Raw genomic sequence first — 21,346 nt, 5'->3', positions numbered from 1 at the left:
ATTCCTGGGAGCTGCTGTTTAGATTCACATCAATCATTTCATTTACCTCACAATAAACCCTGTGTCTCAGGTGATCCAGCTTTGCATTACATTGAAAAACTGAACTGATAACTTTATAGTTGCTGCAGTGGCTGAACACACAGTGCTACACGTTATGTGGAGAATGCAAAGTGGACAGCTGCCCACCCACCAGCTTATGCTTTCCCCAGTGAGTGCAAAGAGTCCAGGTGAACTGGAAGTGAGTTGGGAGCATGGAAAAATGATTTCCTTATCAGAAACTGTTCCTGCCTCTGTGGAAACATAGCCAATAAGGCACAGCAACTGAAATTCCTAGAAACTCTGACATATGGCTTTGAAAGCCCAATTGTCACCTTGAAGATGTCTACTTCAATCCTACACCAATCTGCTCTAAATTCCTAACACTGTTTTTTTTTTTCCTTTTTGAACCAATGTACTCTCCAAGAAGGATCATGAATAGTTGCTTTCCCTCCTTACCTGGCTGGTGTAACATAGGTGTGCAGTCATCCTTCAACAAGTGATAGCATCTTGAGAAGGAGGAAGGGCAGGGAACAAATATCACATACTCAGGAAACTTAATGCAAAACAAACCTATCTGTTTCCAAGCTGTCCTGGGTCAGAAATCTATTTATTCAAATAAGAGCCTTCTCACACGAAAATGCATTTCAATCTGGAATAGTACCGAACAGGAGAGGCAGTGAGATACTCTGTTGCAATAAATACTGCTGTGTCTATATCCCACATTCCTCCCCATACAGCAGCCAGACATTACTGTGTAGAGAACATCTACCACTGCAGTCAGTGCTTTAAAAAAAGTCAACAGACGCACTAAACTCACTTCATTTAATTTCAAAACATGAACTCATTGCTATCTCAGGAAATATCACCTTACTCTTTAGATTAAATGTTATCCCAAGTCTAGGAGGCATTCAACAGTGAGAAAGTAATACACTTTACTTGGCTTCTCCAGGCTCAAATTTCACCAAAACAAGTTTCAAACAAAGATTAGCCAAGCCCTGGGTAATGGGATATGGCAGGGTTACGTCATCTGTGATCCATTTCCAAAGAAACACGGCTTTTCCAGGTGGAATTCTAACTGCCCTCTCTTCTCACTCTGTAATCTTCGTTATATCACTTTGCTGAATGGCCATTGGTGGGTGCACTGAATCAGGCAAGGCCCAGGCTGTGGAGGCCTTCAGCATCTCTCTGGGTCCCTCCCTCCCCCACTGATGGTACTTGTTAGGAGAGCATTCATCATGAAGCCTCTTTATAAATTAACATCCCAAGAGCTTCATTTCTGGGCTCTGCTTTCTAACTTTTGCTGTGGATACCCAGTCCCCAATTTCATCACAGAGTCCAGCATTCAAACATCATGGGAGTCTTAAGATTTCTGAGAATGGGGCCCAGCGCGGTGGCGCAAGTGGTTAAGGTCCTCGCCTTACACGCCCCAGATACCATGTGGGCGCCTGTTCTAATCCCGGCAGCCCCGCTTCCCTCCAGCTCCCTGCCTGTGGCTTGGGAAAGCAGTTGAGGATGGCCCAAAGCTTTGGGAGACCCGGAAGAGGCTTCTGGCTTTGGATCGGCATAGCATTGGTTGTTGCGGCCACCTGGGGAGTGAATCATCTGACGGAAGATCTTCCTCTCTGTCTCTCCTCTCTGTATACCTGCCATTCCAATAAAAATAAAATAAATCTTTAAAAAAAAAGATTTCTGAGAATGGATGGAAGATGCACCTTACTTTAAAGAACAAATCAGTACATCACACACGTTCACTGCTTAGTAACCCCTTCTCAGAAGCAAATGAGAAACATAAAGGAACTATTCTTACTTATTGATCAGATGATGATAGTAGTGCATTTTTATTGAGTGCTTATAAGCTGTTGGGTCCTGTACTGAGTGTTTTACTTGCTCATTTCTCATAGAATCTTATATTACATGTGCAATAACAGATGAAGAAACACTGGTACAAAGAGGCAATAGCATCTGTCCATCTACAGGAGACAGGACCCTGGATTTAAAATCTAGGTCTGCCTGTCACCACATGGTCTCTTACTCTTGAGTGTCCAGTATAATCATAAATACATCTCACTATTCCCAAGCCTCGACTGATATCCCATTGCAGTTACTCATTAAACCTTTATCCCTCTCAAAAGTGTCCTGATGTGGATAATAACCTATATATTAATCTACCTCTAATGTCTCCCTGAGGAGTGATAATGCTAACTAGCATTACATAAGAACCATGTCACTTTCACAGCAAAGCCATCCTAACCACACTAAAGATTCCTCCCATTTTTTTCTCTGTTGCATTTTTCTCTACAGCATTCACTATCATAAAAAGATGGCATATATCATTTGTTTTTTCTGTCACTAAAATATCACAGCCTCTCCACTTTCCTAGATACTACTCATAACATTACAGCCAGAACATCTGCAACATCTGAGTCAAAAAGAACATGGGTATGTTCACTTCAGCAGCACATGTGCCAGAGTTGGAATGATATAGAAAAAAATCAGTATTGCCCCTGTCCAAGGAAGGTATGCAAATTTGTGAAGTGTTCCATACTAAGAAAGAAAAATAAACAAAAACAGCAATAACAAAAAGAATATAAGTGGGAATTTACCTTATTAATTAAGATGCTTGCATCCCATATCTGAGTATCTGGGTTTGAGTTAAGGCTCCATTTCCAATTCTAGCTTTCTGCTAATGTAGACCCTCAGAAGTATCAGGTGGGTGGGTTTCTACTATCTGGTGGGAAAACTGAATTGAGTTCCTGGCTTGACCAGATTCAGCCCCAATTGTTGCACACATTTGGGAAGTGAATCAGTGTGTGGAAGGGCTCATTTTCCTTCTCCCTCTGACTTTCAAATAAATGACATTATTTTTTAACTTAAAAGCAATTATCACAACTCTTGGGAATAGCTAGCTCCTGGGTCACCAGCCAAACCCTGGATGGAGGAGGGAGTCTGGCCTACATGCCCTGAAGTGTCTTAGGAGATCTTGAAAAAATGCTCAGCCAACTGCTTTCTGGCTGGTTGGCATTATATGACAGAAGCTAGAAATACAACAAAACAAAGCTTCACTTTCAAAAAAATTTATTTTGCCAGCTCCACATATAAAAACAAAAGCAGAAGTAATGTAAGCCCTCTGGGTTGCCAGAGGGACCAATCACAAAACTGTATATCTCTATCAACACAAAAATAAAGGAAAATGTGTTACCTCAAAAGATGTCACTTAATAATTTCAGGGTTTTTCTATCCTCTCCTCTGATAGCCATTCTTTATTTTCCTAGTAATTAACCTTTCTTTGCCAGCTCTGGTTTCCCTTCTGAGAAGTGTGCCAAGATGGCTCACTGCTCATGACAGAAATGCACATGGAAATGTTCCTGATTCCTCCAGGAAAGGAAGGAATTTCTCATCCTGAAGATTATGAGAACTAACAGAAAACGGGTCTGATTTCAGTACTCAGGAGGTGGGAAAATGTATGCCAGTTGCAATTAGTGGAAAAAGGGAGCAAGGCTTAGAAGTTCCTAAGAGAGTTGGGTTGGCCCTGTGATGCAGTGGATTAAGTCCCAGTTGAAGTACTCTACCTCACATTGCCGTGCCATTTCAAGTCCCAGCTACTTCACTCTAATCCAGCTTCCTACTAATGCATCCTGGGAGGCAGCAGAAGATGGCTTGAGTTCCCCCACCATCCACGTAGGAGACTCAAATGAAATTCTCAGTTACCAACTTCAGCCTGGCCTAGCCTTAGTTATTGTGGGCATTTGGGGAGCAAACCAGTGAATTGGTGGATAACCATCACTGACACTCCACTTTTCAAATAAATTCAAACGAATAAGTAAACATTTCAAAACAAAAGTTCTAAGAGAAGACATTATTAATAGTTGTAATCAGAAGATGAAAATGCTTCCAGGTAAGCACCAGCAGCTCTACTTAGAAACAAAGGGGAGTTAAGACATGCATCAGCCTATCCATGTTTAGGTGAATATAAGCTGAGGTATGCTGATGGCTGTCTCAATCAGGTTGGTGTAGTAGACATTTCACAAAGTATACAGATGCCACATCATCATCCCTTTGTCTACTCTGTATACCATTTGATAAGTTTGCCTTAATAATAATATTATGGGAATAAGGGCTTTAAGCAAACCTAAGTATTTCAGGACACAACCCCAAGCATCCTACACGCTCTGAGCCACCTTGCCTGTGAAACCAGGGAACAGAACAGCAGAATAGCAGCCAGAGCCCTTTAACCCAGTGACCTCTTTTAATCTGCTTGTTAGCCAGGCCTCAGACAGGCCCAGGGGGTCTTTGACCAGTGCCTCTCTGTGTACAGGTCAAAGGTCAGAGGCACATTCCCACATCATCATTATTCTCAATTATTCTCCATTCACAGTCACTTTCTCCTTTTTTGTGGAAGGTCCCTCTAAGTGGGTGAAGACCCAACCCACTCCTGCTTTGGGCTCCTCCTTTCTCCCAGCATCTCCCTGAGCAAAGAGGATAGCAGGGTGGCCACAGGTCACAGAAAGGTCCACCCTGGAAAGAAGCAAGTGGAACATGGCGTTGACAGTGCAGCCCCAGGCAGCCCCAGCCCCAGCTCAGTAGACTTGCTCCTCCCCAGGAGCAACAGAAGAGAGCAGTTCAAATCACAGTTTCTACCTGCAGACAAAGCAGGGATTCCAGAATCTGAGAAGTCGCTAGACTCCTCAGCTGGTGAATGAGTCAACATGAGTGACCTTCAAAAGGTCCCTGGAACACTGGAATGAAAAGTGTAGTGCAAAACAAATTTGACATCTATGCAGTTTCTTCGTACAGTGCAATTTCTTGAATGAACTTTTGGAAGACTTCCTCATACACATGGATTTGAAAAAAGTTTTACACCAAAACAAACCCATATTTTAATTTTTCTTTATGTGAGGTTTGTGAAGTGCTCCCATGGTTTCTGGTTCACAGGTTTATGAAGCAGACGAAACAGAAAAAAAGCATAAAATGTACAATACATGTTCACTATCCATTATTCAGTAAATTTTTTTTATCTTTCCTTGGTGATAAATGCAAAATCTGGTCATTGTAGACATTTAAAATGCAAGGAAAAGTATAGACAAAAAATTTCCTGCAAAGCTTAACACCATTATTACTGGGGAGTCTTTTTCTTGAGCCTTTTCTGAGCACACAGAGACATGAATTAAACTCATACTACCTTATAATCACAAAGCAATCAGTCACTGCAACTCAACAGATCTCTAGACCCTTAGCTCAAAACCTGATACATTTCTATCACTAATTTTCAATCATTCTGTGAGTTGCTATGGGCCACATTTAGAGATGAGCAGAACATGGCTCAAAGAGGCTCTGCAATGGGTTCCAGGTAGCACAGTTCCCATACGGCTCTGGAGCAGAGCTCGGACTGCAGGTCTCCAGCAGGATGTCTCTGCTCTGTGCCAGGGTGGTCTTTTGAAGTCTTTACTCCCCCTTTCCTTGGCTTGACCTATTCTCAGCTGCTCCAGAAGGAGTCTCATAGTTTCTTTTTGCCTATCCTACGCTCAGAGAATCAAAGAAGGAAACCAGCGGTGACAAAGGTGCCAGAACACCCACACCATGCTCTGTAGCTGCGTCTTAAGCTTATTCCCTCCCAGCAGGTGCTTTAAGCCTGAGCAGTGACCTTCTCTCATCTCCTTTCATCAAAAGCCTGTGACCCTGTCAGATGGGATTTGGATAGAACTACTCTCTACCAGCTACTGCCTTCTGTCCTAGGTGGCCAGGTGCATTTCTGACATTCCCTTGCAGTGACAATGCATAAAGATCCAAGTTTTGCCTCTAATGACTTTTGGCCTTATTATTACTATTATTATCCAATTAGCTTTGAAAAAAGAACATGAAGCAAAAACCCTTAGTTCCATTATCCAACCACAATGGTGAACGTTCAAGCTGTGGGTTAACTGATTTCATGTTTATTGAACTGCATCAGTGATAAAAGTTCAGGCACCCACCTCTGGCCCCAGGCTGCATTCTGGGGCAGTTATTCACACACAATTGGCTTCCAAGATGTTCCCAGGGAGCTCCTTCCTGCTAAGGGCCACTAATGATTCAAAGGGTAAGAAAGACTAACCCCTCCTTCGCCCACCCCATCAGGAGAACAAGCCATTCATCTAACAGGATAATTAGACTGGGAAAGAGGTTGTGTCTCCATAAGAATATGAAAACAATAAGAATAATAATTGCTCCCAAGTAACAAACTCCTGTGTCTTAGAATCTGTGCTGGATCCTCTTCCCATATTATTTCAGTTCATCTTTTCTCAGTCCAGGGAAAGGTGGGTATAAAATTCTCCCTTCTGGAAAAATAAAACTGATTCAGAGGAAAGCAGGCGGCAAAGCCAGAATTCAAACCAAACATCATTGCAGAAGCAAACACAGCTTCCCCCCTGAAGCTGTGCTATTCAGGTTAAACATATGGCAAATAATAAGTAAATCAATCAGTAAATGAATGGATAAAAAACCAGCTAATGATGTGTCAACTAGTGAGATATCCATGGCTCCTAGGATTCTGTAGAAAAAGCTGAGACCCATCCTTGAGGGCATGCAAGGTGATATTAATGTCAAGATCCAATCATGCCTTTTTCCTGCCAAGCTCTGGGAGCACTGGAGTACACAGGACTGTAACTGCTGCCTCCTCCTATAGTTCCAGGTTGTACCACCTCTTCCGCACCTGATGGGGAGGGGATAATTTGATGGGACACAATTACCTTGGGTGGTCCTCATAGTTCACTTGAAAAGGGAGATGGTCTAAAAAACCCAGACAGACCCAATAAAGGCTGACCTTTGCTCACTACTCCAGAGGCTAAAAGGGCAACAGTACTGGAGCAGTCAGGGCATCTCAGCCCTTCCTACAGCCACCTGCCACCAAGCTCCAACACCCACTCTCCAAGATATCCTGCAGCTCTCTGCCTGGCAAACAATTCTTTATCTTCTTTGTTTCTCTAAAAAGCATTTAGGCCAGGCAATCTGACACTATCCAATTCCGAGCACAGCCCAATCTTCCTTCATTGCCTATTTGAGTGGCATCTCAGGTGGAGCTTGGAGAGAAACTGTGTGAAACTCCTGGCTCTCCCACAACCATCTAGTTAGACAAAGATTCCAGCAGAGGATTAGGGACTGGAATCATGAAATAGTACAGCAAAGGTGCATAGCACCTGCTAATGTTACAGCACATTAAATGAAGTTATAAAAGAGTATGGTTTAAATTAGGACAAGCCAAACATAACACAAGAAAATTGAAAAGCAAGGTGCCACTTTCCCAGCAAATAAGTACATTATATGAAGAACCAGTTTGGGTTGATTAACTTCTGCATATATAATGCAGCTTCTGTGACTTTTTGTTTTTGGTAACATCTTTAAAGAGCTAACCCCAACGAGCATGAATTCCATTTATTCATATTATTGGTTGTTGATCATGTGCCAGGCAACTTCCAAATGATATTTCTTCTCTAGGCACCAGCTCTATCTATCAGGTGGGAAATTTCCCCATTCCACTGAGGAGGAAACTGACATTAACAGGCTTGGTCACAGTGCTGGCTGACTTCCAGGGGACAGCTGAAACTACACCCACACACCACACACACTCCCACCCTCCCATAGAAAAATCACTAGATAAAACCCACAAAGAGTATTTTGGCCACATTTCCTCCTTGTGATAGGGAAAACCACTTAGGCTTCCCGGAGCAGCTCAGAAAACCCTCCTCAGCTCCTTCACTCAGCAGTGATGGGCCGTTATTTTTGAAAGCAGAGGAGGAAAAAAGTACCTGCAGCCTGGATGGCTCTTTGCAAACTGGAGAGAGAATCAAGGCATTGTGAGAAGAGGGAGATGAGGGGCAATGCACATTTAAGCCAGGCTCCTGTCCCTGCCCCCGCTCGACCCCTCCCCCATCAACATACACATCCAAGAAGCCAAACAACATTGCGTGCTAGCCAAAGTATCAAAACACAAAGCCGGAACCAGAGCCAGGAGGACCACCCTGACCTGGGACAGGCTGTGAGCCTCAAGAGACAATCCCCGAGAGTGCAACCCAGGAAACTCCAGCCAGCTAGAACAGTGGAGACAGTCTCTCTCTCTCTCTCTCTCTCTCTCTCTCTCTCTCTCTCTCTCTCACACACACACACACACACACACACACACACTGAAATCCATCTTCAAAACAATGGGGGAAATACCAAGTACGAGATGGTTCTCAGGGACTTTCCACCCGGGAGATAGTTCCTACAGGGGATGGGGAGGGGCAGGGTTTGAAAAGAGGAACCAGGTTTATAATCCACCTTACCAGCTTCATGGTGGTGTTATTCTGTTCCCAGCGCCACAGCATCACGCTCATCTTAGTTCAGGGCGAAGAGGATAGGGGCGAAGGAAAAGAAAAGGGTCGGGATGGGGGGGGAGGGTGTTGGATACAGGAGGTGCGAACAACAGCAAAAAAAAAAGAGCGAGCGAGAGTCTAAGCACCTGCCCAGGGCAGGTCCCCTCTCGTCTCGTCCCAGGTGGTACTCTCTTTCGGCCGCTGCCCCAGTGCCTGGGAGCATCCCGGGCGCCTGTGGCCGCCCAGCCCCCGCATGAGGGGCCAATGCGGACCAGGACCCTGGAGCCCCTCGCCCACGCTGCGCGGCTCTCCTGCTTCCCTCGCGCGCTCCCCGCCGGCCTCCCCGCCTCCGCCAAGTCAAACAACTCCCCTTGCTTCCCACAGAGCTTGCTCCTTGCAGCTCAGAGGCCGCTGGGGCCTCGGAGGCTACAGGGCGGGGTGGGGGGTCCAAAGCTGGCGGCTTCCTGTCCCCCTCGCTGTCCCGCGGGTTGCCCCGTGTGGCCCCCGGAGTATCAATGGGCCCGTTCGCCAGGGCTGTGAGTGGGAGGGAGCTGGAGGGATGGTCGGAGGTGGGGGAGGTACTTAACTCCTTCAGGGAGGGCGCAGGAGGCGGGACAACCTTGGGCAAAGGGCGGGGTACTCCGGGGAGGAGGGGGCTGCAGCAGATTGTGGCTCCGGTCAGCTCTCGCTTATTAGACCAGGCACGTGTCCGCGTCTGTTCCCAAGCGAGATCAGCTCCATTGGCATTTTCTTTCTGCACCAAACTCACCCAAGTTGTTAATGACCACTCCTGAGCCACCTCCCCTGGAGCTAATGAAACTGTGCCTGCAGGATGGGCGCCCCGCCCCCCAACACACACACACACACACACACACACACACCCCACTCTCACACACACAACCCACACCCCCCCACACACACACACCAGCTGATACACCCCAGCAACATTTATTTCCTGTTATATGAAAACCAAGCTTGGATGTACTCAAATACACCTGGCCCTGGCCAGCAAAAGAACTTTGGAGGCGCTGTGTGGGGAGGAGGGGCTGAGGACTGCAGGGGAGGCAACTTTAGCCTTTGTTTCCCGCCTCTGCCTCAACCTGCTGCAGGCTGGCTCCTACCGTTCTCCAAGACTTAGAAGAGCTGGACACCTCCCCGTCTGTTCTCTCCTCTCTTGGCATCCTGGAATCTGACAATGACCCTCCTAGGGTCCCCAGCAAATTTCAGTATCCCAATATGGCTCAGGAATCCTACAGTTCCCCGCCAGAGAACAGCACTGTCCTCCTTGCCTGGGAGTTGTTTTTAATTTGGATGGCAATCACAAGTGAGCATCCCAACTGCTCTCCCCCCTCAGACTTACAACTCTGGTGAGAATTCCTATATTCATTTCAGTAACCAGCACTGCTTACAATGAGGGGAGATGATAAAATTTTATGAGATAAAAATGTTGCAACAACATTACACCTTCCAGGGTTTTATTTCCCCTTATGATTAAAAACCTTGCACTATGTCATTTCCCAGCCTCTCCAATCCTTTCCCACTTCAGGATCTCTGCATCTGATAGTCTCTGTCCCTGGCACCCCATTTTCTCGAGACCTCCTGATGATCTCCCTTCTTAACGTCCCTTCCTCATGTCCTCACACTCTTCTCCCATTCCTGTTGTCGTTCCTTCACTGTTCGGCTCTTTGTTGATTGCCAGTGTTCTTGTTTCCTCTCTGCCTTGTCCACTAAGATTACAAATCCCTACAACTTTGTCAGGTTTGTCTCCACTATGTCCCCAGTGCCTACAGCAGTGTGTGGTCCTGTGGCCCAGCAAACCTTTCTCAGATGAGGGTCCTCCACAGCTTCCTTGGCAGCAAGGACTGAGCTAGACCCTGGAAGCACAGCCTACACCCTGCCTTAAGTGCAGACTTGAGCTGTATAAGTTAGATCCTCCTAGTCCTATCTCCACACTTACCTCTGGAGAATGAAATAGAGGCACTAATATTTGTGGCCTCCGGGGAAAAAGTGCATCCTATAGGAACTTACCAGAAAGGGGAAAGAGTGTGTGTCATTTTGAAAAAGCATATTTCATATTAAGATATATATTTGGAACACAAATCCTAAAATAACTTGTTTTCCAAAAATAAAGTTTGACAAACTATTATTGGCCAAGAGAGCAAAACACAGATGCTCTTTTGCAGCTTTTTAAAGACAGGGTCTTTGCAGCTGAATGGGTGGATGTGGAGTCCAGGAATTTTCTGGTTGTGTGAAAATGGTATAAGTCTGGACATTTGTGCATTTTCTGAAATGTATGTATGGGTTCTTTAGACTTTCTACCATAGCTACACATTAAAATTGACAGGATGGCACTGAAGAGTTTCCAATCAAAATCTTTGCTGGCCCAAGATGGAAAATACTACTCATGATGCAAGCAGGAATGGGGAGGTGGTAGGAGATACAGCTTCCATCAAAGAGACCATGAGTGTGCCAGCTAGGTTAGCAAGCACTTCTTGGACATCTACTGTAATGCCTGCAACTGGCTCTGTTGAATCAGGGAAGATGCCCCTCTCTAGTGTGTGTGTATCTTTCTACCATGCACATCATACACAGTCTCATTGGCAAATGGACAAATACTCAAGCAGTTACAACCTAATCGGAAAAGTACTACAAGAGAGCACCACATACACGTATGTGTGGCTAGGCCATAAAGTAAAAATAAATCTTTGCCCAAGACTACAGGGCTAGAAGTAACAATGGCTTGCAATTGGAAGGATGTAGGCAAGTTTGACAGGAGAAAAAAACATTTCAGTAAAGGCAGGTGTAGGGGAAGGATGAAAAGGATCTGCAGAGTTCAAGTGTAGGCAGGAAGTAGCAGAAAATGGGGCTATTAGGCAGGTAAGGGAAACTAGGTTGCTGAAAGCAGATCTACCTCCAATTATTAGAACCCAAAAGCGATTTGTCCAAGTTCCCATTTTAGGAAAACTCACTACTAACAGCAAAAGGATAGCTTTGAGAGGATGAAAGCTAGAGGATAGGGAACCAGTTAGATATTGAAGTCATGCAATGAATAAAGAATGAGGATTTGAACCAGGAGAGGTCAATGGAAAAGGTGGCAGGCATCACAAGCAGTCCACCCATGTCCTGCATGGAGGCTTCCCTAAAGTAATGGCTGGGTGTTTGCTCAGACAGGTGTCAGAACCTAGGGGACATGTCTTGGAGAATTATTCATCATCTCTCCCAACACCTCTCTGCTTCTTCTCGTTCTCCTCCAATTCTTGCCATCAGTCTTTATAATTCTCCACTAGAGCTATGGTGTGAAGTAGGGAAAACAGTAGCATGTGCTGACTACATGGGATCAAGTCAATGGGACTAATGCTGGGAAGGTCTCAGAAGTGTGGTTCCTCCCAGCTGCTGGCCTCTTTGGCCTACTCATTACCTCCTCACTTATTCTCTGTGCCTAACATCCAGTGCTGCTCTTGGCAGGCAGTGAGACCTTCCACCCCCAGCTCAGCCCACCCTCTGGGCATAACCTCCTTTGTACATAACTGGTAGTCACAAGGTAGGTACCCCAGAGTCCTAGTACTATAGAAGTCCTGGTGGTCTGACCTTCCAGTGGCTGCATCTGACTTTTGAATATTTATTTCATTTTTATTGGAAAGATAGATTTACAGAGAGAAGGGGAGACAGGGAGAAATATCTTCCAACTGCTGCAATGGCTGTTGCTGAGCCGATCTGAAGTCAGGAGTTTCTTAGTGATCTCCCACACAGGTGTAGGGTCCCAAGGCTTTGGGCCATTCTCTACTGCTTTTCCAAGCCATAAGCAGGGAGCTGGATGGGAACTGGAGAAGCCAGGACACAAACTGGTACCCAATTGGTATCCCAGTGGATGTAAGGTGAAGATTTAGCTACTATGCTATCATACCAGGCCCTGCATCTGCCTTTTGTTGACCGTCCTTTGTAGCAGACTTTTCCATCTCCAGCATCCAAGACATCTGTCCTCCATTGCTCAGCACTCAATGATTCCCATATTTGTTCTCCCTCCCCTTTGCGTCTCTGAATTGTCAGCACAGGCCCTTCCATCATGGGTACATGTCCACGAAGAATGAAGACAAATCAGACCAAAAGGCAGGGGTTGATATCTGGCACCCCAAAAGGTACCACTGGGATTTTTTGGGCAAGAGATGCTCATCTGTGCACTTTCTAATGATAAATAAAGTCCATTCTCACCCCTCAGTTCTGCAAGCCTAGCTCCTGTCTGATAAACTAATTTGCGTCCAGCTGTTAATGGTTTAATGTTTTTCCCAGATAATGTATTTCAGTTTAGCAGGGGTCTTCCACTCCTTTAGCCAAAATGATGACTAATAGGGAAAAGTTCAGACATGATGGGGGCCAGCCAGGGGGGATGTTGGTCTCTCTAGACTGTTCCAAATGCATGATGTGGGCTGATATGTCTCTACCCACTTGTAAGGCTGATTGAGGGGGGATGTCAGCTTTAACAGACTCTAGAAGGACAAAGGAACCATGAGAAGCAAGGTAGCCCTTGTGGGAACAGGCTAGGGCATAAGCTAGAGATTTTGACATGGAGAGTTAGTCCCTCGTAGATAATTGGGTTTAAATAACAAAATATGAGTAGACTTCAAAAAATCTAGAGGAAAATGGAATTAAATATAGGTTTACTTTGGTGCAAAAAAAAAAGTGAAATCCAGGCCTGCAAAGGGTATTCAAAAAGGCCATGGAAAAATGCATATTACGAAAAAACTATGGCATAGATTTCAATTGTTTGCATGAAAATATACTTATCTCTGAATTATATTCTTCAGTGAATTTCTGGAGTCCCCTTATACCACAGAAGAGTTTAGCATCACCTGTTAAATGATAATCTCAGCCATGTTTGTGGCTACTTGTTAAGGATGGCACAGGGTATCTTTCACCTATTCATCACAGCAGTGCCAAGATGGATCACTTTTCCCAGTTGGCAGAGGCTGAGTGACAGAGAGTGACTGCCCTGTTCATCGAACTTGGAAGCCACCAAAGCGTAATCACACTGGGGCCTGCCTGCCTGACTCCCTTTCTCTGCCAAGTTTGTGTGGCTGTCATATCACACACACAGGAAACAAAATCTCAGAAATGCCATCCCCGGGATAATGAAGACAACTGGCATGCAGATTTGCTGCAAGGAGCTTAAAGAATTTTAGTTTCCTTCCCACTCTGGGAGGGCCCAGAGATCTTAGATATAAAGGAAGAATTTTGAAAATTAAAAGGTGCATAGAAGTACACAGCTGGTAGGCTTTTCAAGCTTCGACCCTCAGTGCTAAGAAAAGAACTAATCCTTCTTGAAGAGAAGAAAATTAAAAAGGGCTCTTGTCTGCCAGTGGGCAACATGGAGGGCCTGAGCACAGAATGTGCCAGCTCCCTCCCCTGCACCAGCCACGGAGCTGTTGAGCCCTCCTACTAGAAGGTCAGTCCCAAAATATCGGAATCTGCATGTGGTCGCAGGACATTGGAGGATTTGAAAGTATGATGTTCAGCTTTTGGGAAGACAGATACAATGCTACAGTGACAATCCCAGGAATGGATGAATACACCTCTAGCAAGAGCCAACTTGGAGTTTCCTCTCTCCTCTTTTCTTTTCTCTTGAGATACAGAATCATGTAAAACATCTCCCCAGTGCACAGTAAATGCCTGTCTTTAGTATTTGTTCTCAAGTGAGTTTAATTTGTCACTTCCTGGCTCTCCACACAATCCAAATATTTCCTTCCTTCTAGCGGTGAGGTCAGATGGTGGCAGAGAATTTCGGGGTGTTGCTCACTGCTCCCAATGTCTCTGTGCTCCTCCCAGGTGGCCATTATAATTATCCGGCTCCTTTTATAGTTGAATGGAGGGATGGTCATTTGTTGCTATGAATATGAGCACTCATGTGAATGCTATTACCACTGGAGTAGAAGTTGCTTGGGAATAAATCCTCTACTTTATTCCTTTGTACACTTAATGGTACTTGGTTTACCACTAGGCATAATTAAACACAATGAATAAATTCATAATATCAGAGTGAATGGGGGTTTAAAGATCATCCAGTGTTTTATTCCTAATTTTCCAAAAGAATCTGGGCCCATTGACTAGAGCTCCTTCATTGTACAATGCAAAATATACTGTATTGAAAATAAGCTTAGGGCCTGGTGGCGTGGCCTAGCAGCTAAAGTCCTCACCTTGAACACGCCAGGATCCCATATGGGCACCAGTTCTAATCCTGGCAGCTCCACTTCCCACCCACCTCCCTGCTTGTGGCCTGGGAAAGCAGTCAAGGACAGCCCAATGCTTTGGGATCCTGCACCTGTGTGGGAAACCTGGAGGAAGTTCCTGGCTCCTGGCTCAGATGGGCACGGCACCGGCTGATGCGCTCACTTGGGGAGTAAATCATCGGACGGAAGATCTTCCTCTCTATCTTTAATACTATCAACTAAAGTATTACTTGTTTGCTGGGGAACTAGATAACTGGCATTAAATGTTACTTGAGGCATGTGGGGCAAGGGATTATGTTACTACTGGCAATATAGAGTTATATATAATATCTCCATTTAGGAATGTCCTGCTCCATTTCCAATCTAGCTTCCCGGTAATGTGCCTGGAAAAATAGCAGAAGATGTCCCAAGCACTTGGTACCCAGCTACCTGGATAGAGTTCCTGGCTCCTAGCATGGGCCTGGCCCAGCCCTGATAATTTTGGCTATTAGAGAGTGAATAAGTGGATAGAAGATCTTTTCCTCTGTTCCTTTTAGTTACTCTGCCTTTCAAGTAAATGAAATATTAAATATATATGTGTATATATATATATATACATATATACATATATATATATTTGAAAGGCAGATTTATAGACAGAGAAAGTCTTCCACCACTGGTGGATTCACCAAATGGTTGCTGCAGCCACTAATCTGAAACCAGGAGCCAGGAACTTCTTCTGGGTCTCCCAAGTGGGTGCAGGGTCCAAATGACCTGAGCCATTTTCTGCTTCTTTCCCAGGCAACAGACAGAATGCTGAACCAAATGGATGTCAATCTGGGATGCCAATGCCACAGGACAGAGGATTAACTTGCTTGCCATGGCACTGGCATCTAAAATAAATGTTTTTTTTTAAAGCTACTTGAAGTAGATTTTTTGAACATGAAGATTAAGTCATATTTCTCTAAATTCCATTAAAACATTGCCAAACATTGAAAAGGGAACAAACAAGGTTCAGGATGAATGAATGGATAGTTGGAGATGCATGAGAAATGACCCACAAGTTGCTTTTGACTTAAAGCAGACAAAAGGCCACAAACATCCCAGGACATTTCCAAAGAGCAGCCAAGCTTTCCCGGTGAATCTGAGGGTTGCCAGGTGCCTCTGGTATTTATTTGCTCTATTCAACATCTCAGGCCTGGGGGCTCCTCCTCCAGCCTCCTCTGCTTCTACCATGGAAAGGAGGCAGATAAGGGCTGAAACTGCGCAGTCTTTGGGTGACCTCTGACCCCCTCCCCCCATGAAGGGTCTATAATTTGCCAGTTCTCCCTTCTCCATCCTCCAAGGCATTGCACCTCCAGCCCTGACCCAGAGCAGGGTGAGGGGACCTGCACACAGTTTTACAAGTGGCTTGAAGATTTATTTTAGGCTCATTTAACCCTCTCAGGTGAGCCAGATGTCCAGGAAGGGTAAAAACTATTCAAAGCAAAAAGCTTTAAAAAAAATTCCTGCCACAGAACTGAGGGTACAGGAATATATGGGTAGCTATAAAGTGTTATTGCACTTTAAGAAGCTCATCCGTTTCTGACTTTGGACTTGTGTTCTGAAACTATCAGAGATGTTGGGAAGGAATGGCCTGTAGAGTCTCCCAGGCTGTATTAATTTGATGGGTTTCGTTTTGTTTTGCTTTCAGTGGCTGTGGTTTGGGGAGGGAGAAGGCTGCTGTGGTTTTGTTTATTTAGTTTTCCCTGTGGGATCAGATCTTTCATTCTTGGACACTTTGGGCCACTGGGGGATTCAGGCTAACAATTTCAGAGGCAGCCTCCGTCCCAAGGGGCTATGGTCTATGGTTTCCTGGGAACTGTGGGGAATGGAAGCTCCTCCTTCAGAGCCTTTTTGGGTAGGGAATGCAGTCGCTTTTCACAACTGAGCAATTAAAGGAATACAACCCTCTTTGAAGTGGGTGAAACAGTTAGGAACTGATGGAAGATTGGGAGACTTTTCTTTCAGAACAATTTCATTTTGGTTAGGCATCTTAATCCCAGGAAATGGCTGTACGCACACAGCTGCATAGACAATCTACTTCCACGGCCTTCTCCTCCATCCAGCCCAGAGTGCGGCTTAAGTGAACCACCTAGGTAAGGGTGGGTATTGGCACTGTGGGTCTGGTCCCTAGGACTTGAGGTGAGGACTAATGGGGAAACAGATGTCTCAGACACACCAGCCCAGACTGTATACACGATCACTTTCTATTGGAAAGTCAACAGAGGACAACCCAGGAAATCCCAGAAAGGCTTTAGCAAAGGATAACTGACTGTTGCGAATGACTTGCTTTTGGCATCTATGCAGACTTATGAAATTATCTTGATCCTAATGACTGCCAAGGGGCTGTGCTGGGCGTTCTGGACATTTCTCAGCTCCCAGAGCAGAATTAGCAGAGGGGTTCTCCAAGAGCTGACCCAGGTCCTTCCCCCAACTCCCTCCTTGCTTGTGCTCTAGAAAATGTGAACTTCAAGAGTTCTTTTCTGGCCTGGTTTTATGACACTCACAAACAATTTCACACCAGTTTCTCTTAGAGACATTCAAGGAAACCCAGCAGGATGACCAGGATGGTCCTATTTTCCCAGGGAGGACACTGAGGCACCAAGGGGATAAATGATGTGGGCCTTCTCAAAGCTGACGTGAGTTGGCACGGAAGTTAAGATACCACTCAGGATGCCCACAGCCTACATCAGAGGCTCTTCTGCTGCCAATCCAGTTTCCTGCTAATGTACATTTTGAAGGCAGCAAAGTCTTGGGTCCCACACACTTCAATGGCAGACCTGGGTTGAGCTCCGGTACCTGGTTTCACTTGATTTAGTCATGGTTTTTACAGGGATTTTGGGAGTGAATCAGCAGATGAAAAAATCTCTCTCTCTCTCTTTCTCTCCTACTTCTTTCCTGCCTCCCTCCCTTTCTCACTTTCACTGAGGTTTTATCTACCTTTCTAATAAAATGACAACAAATATTAAAAAAAAAACGTTAAAAAATTGTACAGCTGCTTAGTGAGAAGTCCAAGCCAGGCTTGAGATCTACTGGCTTGTATCCAAATCCCCTCTCCACAGGTCCTCAAAACAAGTGTTCTTCATACGGTGTTATTACTACTTGCAAAAGCAATAGCAGTAATAACAGTTAACTCTTTCACAATGTGCCAGGTACAGTTTGGAGACATCTGCTTGGAATATCTTTTAGAATCATCACAGTCATCTTATAACAAGCACAAAATGTGAAATGATTTGTGGTCCTTAGACAGTAATTGACATAACTTAGACTGAAATCCTACTCGGCTACAAAATATATATTCTTAACCTGTGTTGTTGTGTGTATCTGTGTGGTACCATCATGATCAGACACTAAGTTCAACAATATAAATGTACTTAGCTAGGCTTTTCTTCTCTCTAAATTTGTATTTATTTATTTATTTGTTCAAGAGGTAGGACAGAGAGCTCTCATCCACTGAGTTTACTCTCTGAATGTCTGGGAACTGTGAACTTAATCCATGTCTCTGGGCACCGAATACCTGCCCCAATGAAATCATTTGCATTAAATGTGGATTTTCTACCTTTTTAAAATATTTGTGATGATTTGTGCTGTTTGTAGTTTTCCACTGAACACAATAAATTCTTTCTCAAGCTATACACTTGCAGATAGTATTGCACAAGTTCATGTCCCAGCTGCTCCATTTCCCAATCTAGCTCTCTGCTAACGTACTTGGAAGGAGCATTGGAAGCAGGCCCATGGGCCTCTACCATCCATGAAGGAGACATGGGTGAAGCCCTTGACCTCTACAATCATCTAGGAAATAGAACAGCAAATAGACGGTCTTTCTGTTTGTCCCTCTGCAAATCTTTCAAGTTGAGAAATATATAGATATCTGAGATTACACCTGCAGATTTAAGCTTGCACTTCAGTCACTGCAACTACCTAATCATGCATGACAGGATATGTGGCAGAAAGCAAAGAGGCCATGGAGCTGCAGCAGATGCATGAAAAGCTCGTGGGTAACCCATTGTAATCTCTGCATCCTGGACACAGTTGCTCCCAACTGGCAGGTTCTTGCAGTAGCCCAGAAAGCCAGCCTTTTAAAATGCTCAGCCAGGCCCTGATCCCAAGCCAGGATTTGAAGTATTGCCCTCCTGATGATGAATCTTTCACCCTTCTAGCAAGAAGCAGGTGGGTGAGGAAAAACAGAAGGATTTGTCTTACACGTGAGGGCACAACTGGGGCCAAATGTGTATCTTTCTCTACTCAAACTTCACTATCCTAGAGAGGTCATTCAAAATCTTCACACTTCCATTTTGTTAATTAAAACTGCTAGTATTTCTGAAGTATCTACATAAATGGCCCAGATACTCCATCATCTTCCAGGACCAGCATGTGTTATAGCAGATTAAGCATCCACCTATGACACTAGCATCCCCTATGGATGCTTATTTGAATCCTGGCTGATCTGATATTGATCCAGCTTGCTGAAAATGTGCAGGAAAGCTGTACAATTTAATGGAAGAATGTGGACTCCTAGTACACACATGGAAGCCCCAGAGAGAGTTCCAGGTTCCTGGCTTTGGCCTGACCCACCCTAGCTATTCTGGTCATTTGGGGAATGAACCAGTAGATGGAAGATTTTCTCTCTCTTCTTCAAATAAATAAAAATAGATCAATCAATAAATAAATAACCATGTTCCATTCTCAATAAACTTTTGAAGCCGATACCTAGGTACTTTTCAATACAAGTAAAGCAAATACAGAAGTGCTAAACAAATCGCTAGTTATCACACAGCTCAGAAATGATGTAGCTGGAACTCCAAGACAGGTCCTACACAATAGCTTGAGACCTAAGGTTCTATGCCTTTCTGAACATCTCCTTAGTCTTTTCCCTGCTGTTCTTTCCTTCATTCCTGGGGCTCCAAGAGCTGACCTGCCTTAGGACAGGCCTTCAGAGGTGAACATTTGAGGACATATTCATATTTCCTAGGTCTTGTCTGGGACAAAGCTCACAGTTCTCCCAACAGCTCTCCTACTGCTTTCACCATCCCAGTTCATATTTGAAAAGAATTCTGGAGAGTTCTTTGGAAGGGGTTCCACTTTCTGCTAGCTAAACTCATAAATCCCACTTGCCAGAGTACCATTAGGCAAGCAGAAGAAATAACACTGTGTGTTGCGAGACATGAGAATTTTTAGCCACTGTCCACAGCCGGCCGAGGGGAGGAAGTGCTCACCTCTGTCTTTCCTTCCCCATGAGAACTGCCTAGAAAGCATCTTCCTCGGCGGGATTGCACCCCTGCCTCTGCTTTCTCAAGGAAATTGTTTTCCTAGACCCACTGCACATACAGTGATAAAGGTTCGTCCTGGATGAGAAACTACCACCTGTTCTCTGCCTCTCGGGGGAGCCCCCACTCCCTGACATCCCTCCTACTCCCAAGAAAGGTATAAACTTGCTGATCTAGCTGGAACCCTCAGCTCTTGGAGCTTGCAGGCATCAGGCTGTTTACATTTGATAGGGAAGGAACCTGACTACAAGGAAGAGATAGAGATGGGTCATTTTCAGTGGACAGACTCACTGGCAGACTGGACAGACTTCTTCTAAAGGAATGAAGGGGGGCTGGGCTTGGAGCCTGGAGATCTGCACTGCAGGCCCTTGAGGTCTAAGTGCATTCTTCACATAAAATTGCTCGAATACAGGTTCTCACCCTGCCTGGCCATTTGTGGGAATTGGGGTAAGTCATTAACTTGTTCGTACTTTGCTACCTCATCGACACACTGGAGCCCCTCCTCAGATTGCCATGGGGACCACGTGAACACAAGCCTGAACACTGAGCAGAGTGCCTGGCGCTCATGGGTGTGTCTAGCTCTTATTAGCGGTGTTGCTTCATACAACTTGATTAAGGATCAAGTTACATATGGAGAGAGTATTTTTAACTCAATGAGGACTTTTGTTACTTTTTCCTTTGACCCTAATACTTTAGTGGGGTGACAATATGAAGATTTACCACTAAAATTGTATAAGTGAAAACAAAAGTTCAGCAAGTTAAGTGGTGGGTCCAAGGTCACATGGAGGATCCATGATTAAATCCCAGACTACCTGACCTCCTGCCTTTTGGGTTCCTGAGGCCTGGCTATGATGATTGGTGTGGACTAGAAAGAGATTCAGAGAGAAAGATCTTCCATTCACTGGCTCAGCCCTGCTTCTACCCTAACTGGCTTGCAGGCTGGCAGTGGGCTTCTGGGAAGGACAGTTGTTTATCTCACTGTGTTTGGCCATGGAGCCATTTCTCTGCCTCCTTGAGACATCAGCCTTGGTTCTCCTTGCTGCTTATCACCCAAGGATGTTCCAATGACATCAGCTTCCTGAGAGCTGGACAGTTCCTGTCACTTCAAAGCCTGCCTTTGCTTCCTCCACTCCTACCCTCGCATTCACTCTTGGTTTCATCCTTCAGACCTCAACAACACATAGAACTTGGCTCTTCCAGGCCACAAGCACTCCAGTTATAGCATAGCATCTCCATCCCAAGCCTGTTTGTAATAGACAGCCAACAGGGCTGAGGATTTACAAAGAGGGTCTCTGGTTACAAGTGAGTGGTTACAGTTTCCTACAGAGGCTGGAAACTGGCAATAGAACAGAATCACTCAGATGTATTAAGCGATTCAGCAATATATTTTTAATAAATTTCTATTTTGAATAGCTACTTATTTTTATTTTATTTTATTTTGAAAAGTAAAGAGAGAGAGCAAGCACTTTCATCA

At 44.8% G+C, this 21,346-nt stretch overlaps 1 protein-coding gene and 1 non-coding gene across 4 annotated transcripts in view; one reads left to right on the top strand and one right to left on the bottom strand.

The window, feature by feature from the left end:
• NAV2 (neuron navigator 2) overlaps nt 1–21,346 on the bottom strand; it is a 390,873-nt gene that overhangs the window by 315,827 nt on the left and 53,700 nt on the right. The window lies entirely within an intron of this gene.
• Nucleotides 2,483–2,588, top strand: LOC121156592. The gene has a single exon (XR_005883895.1). It is a non-coding gene; the product is annotated as a U6 spliceosomal RNA (small nuclear RNA).

The sequence above is a fragment of the Ochotona curzoniae genome, unplaced genomic scaffold (genome assembly GCF_017591425.1).
Source record: "Ochotona curzoniae isolate NIBS_2020 unplaced genomic scaffold, NIBS_Ocur_1.0 contig_3432, whole genome shotgun sequence".
Taxonomy (NCBI): Eukaryota; Metazoa; Chordata; class Mammalia; order Lagomorpha; family Ochotonidae; genus Ochotona; species Ochotona curzoniae.
This window is presented reverse-complemented; position numbering and strand designations above follow the sequence as displayed.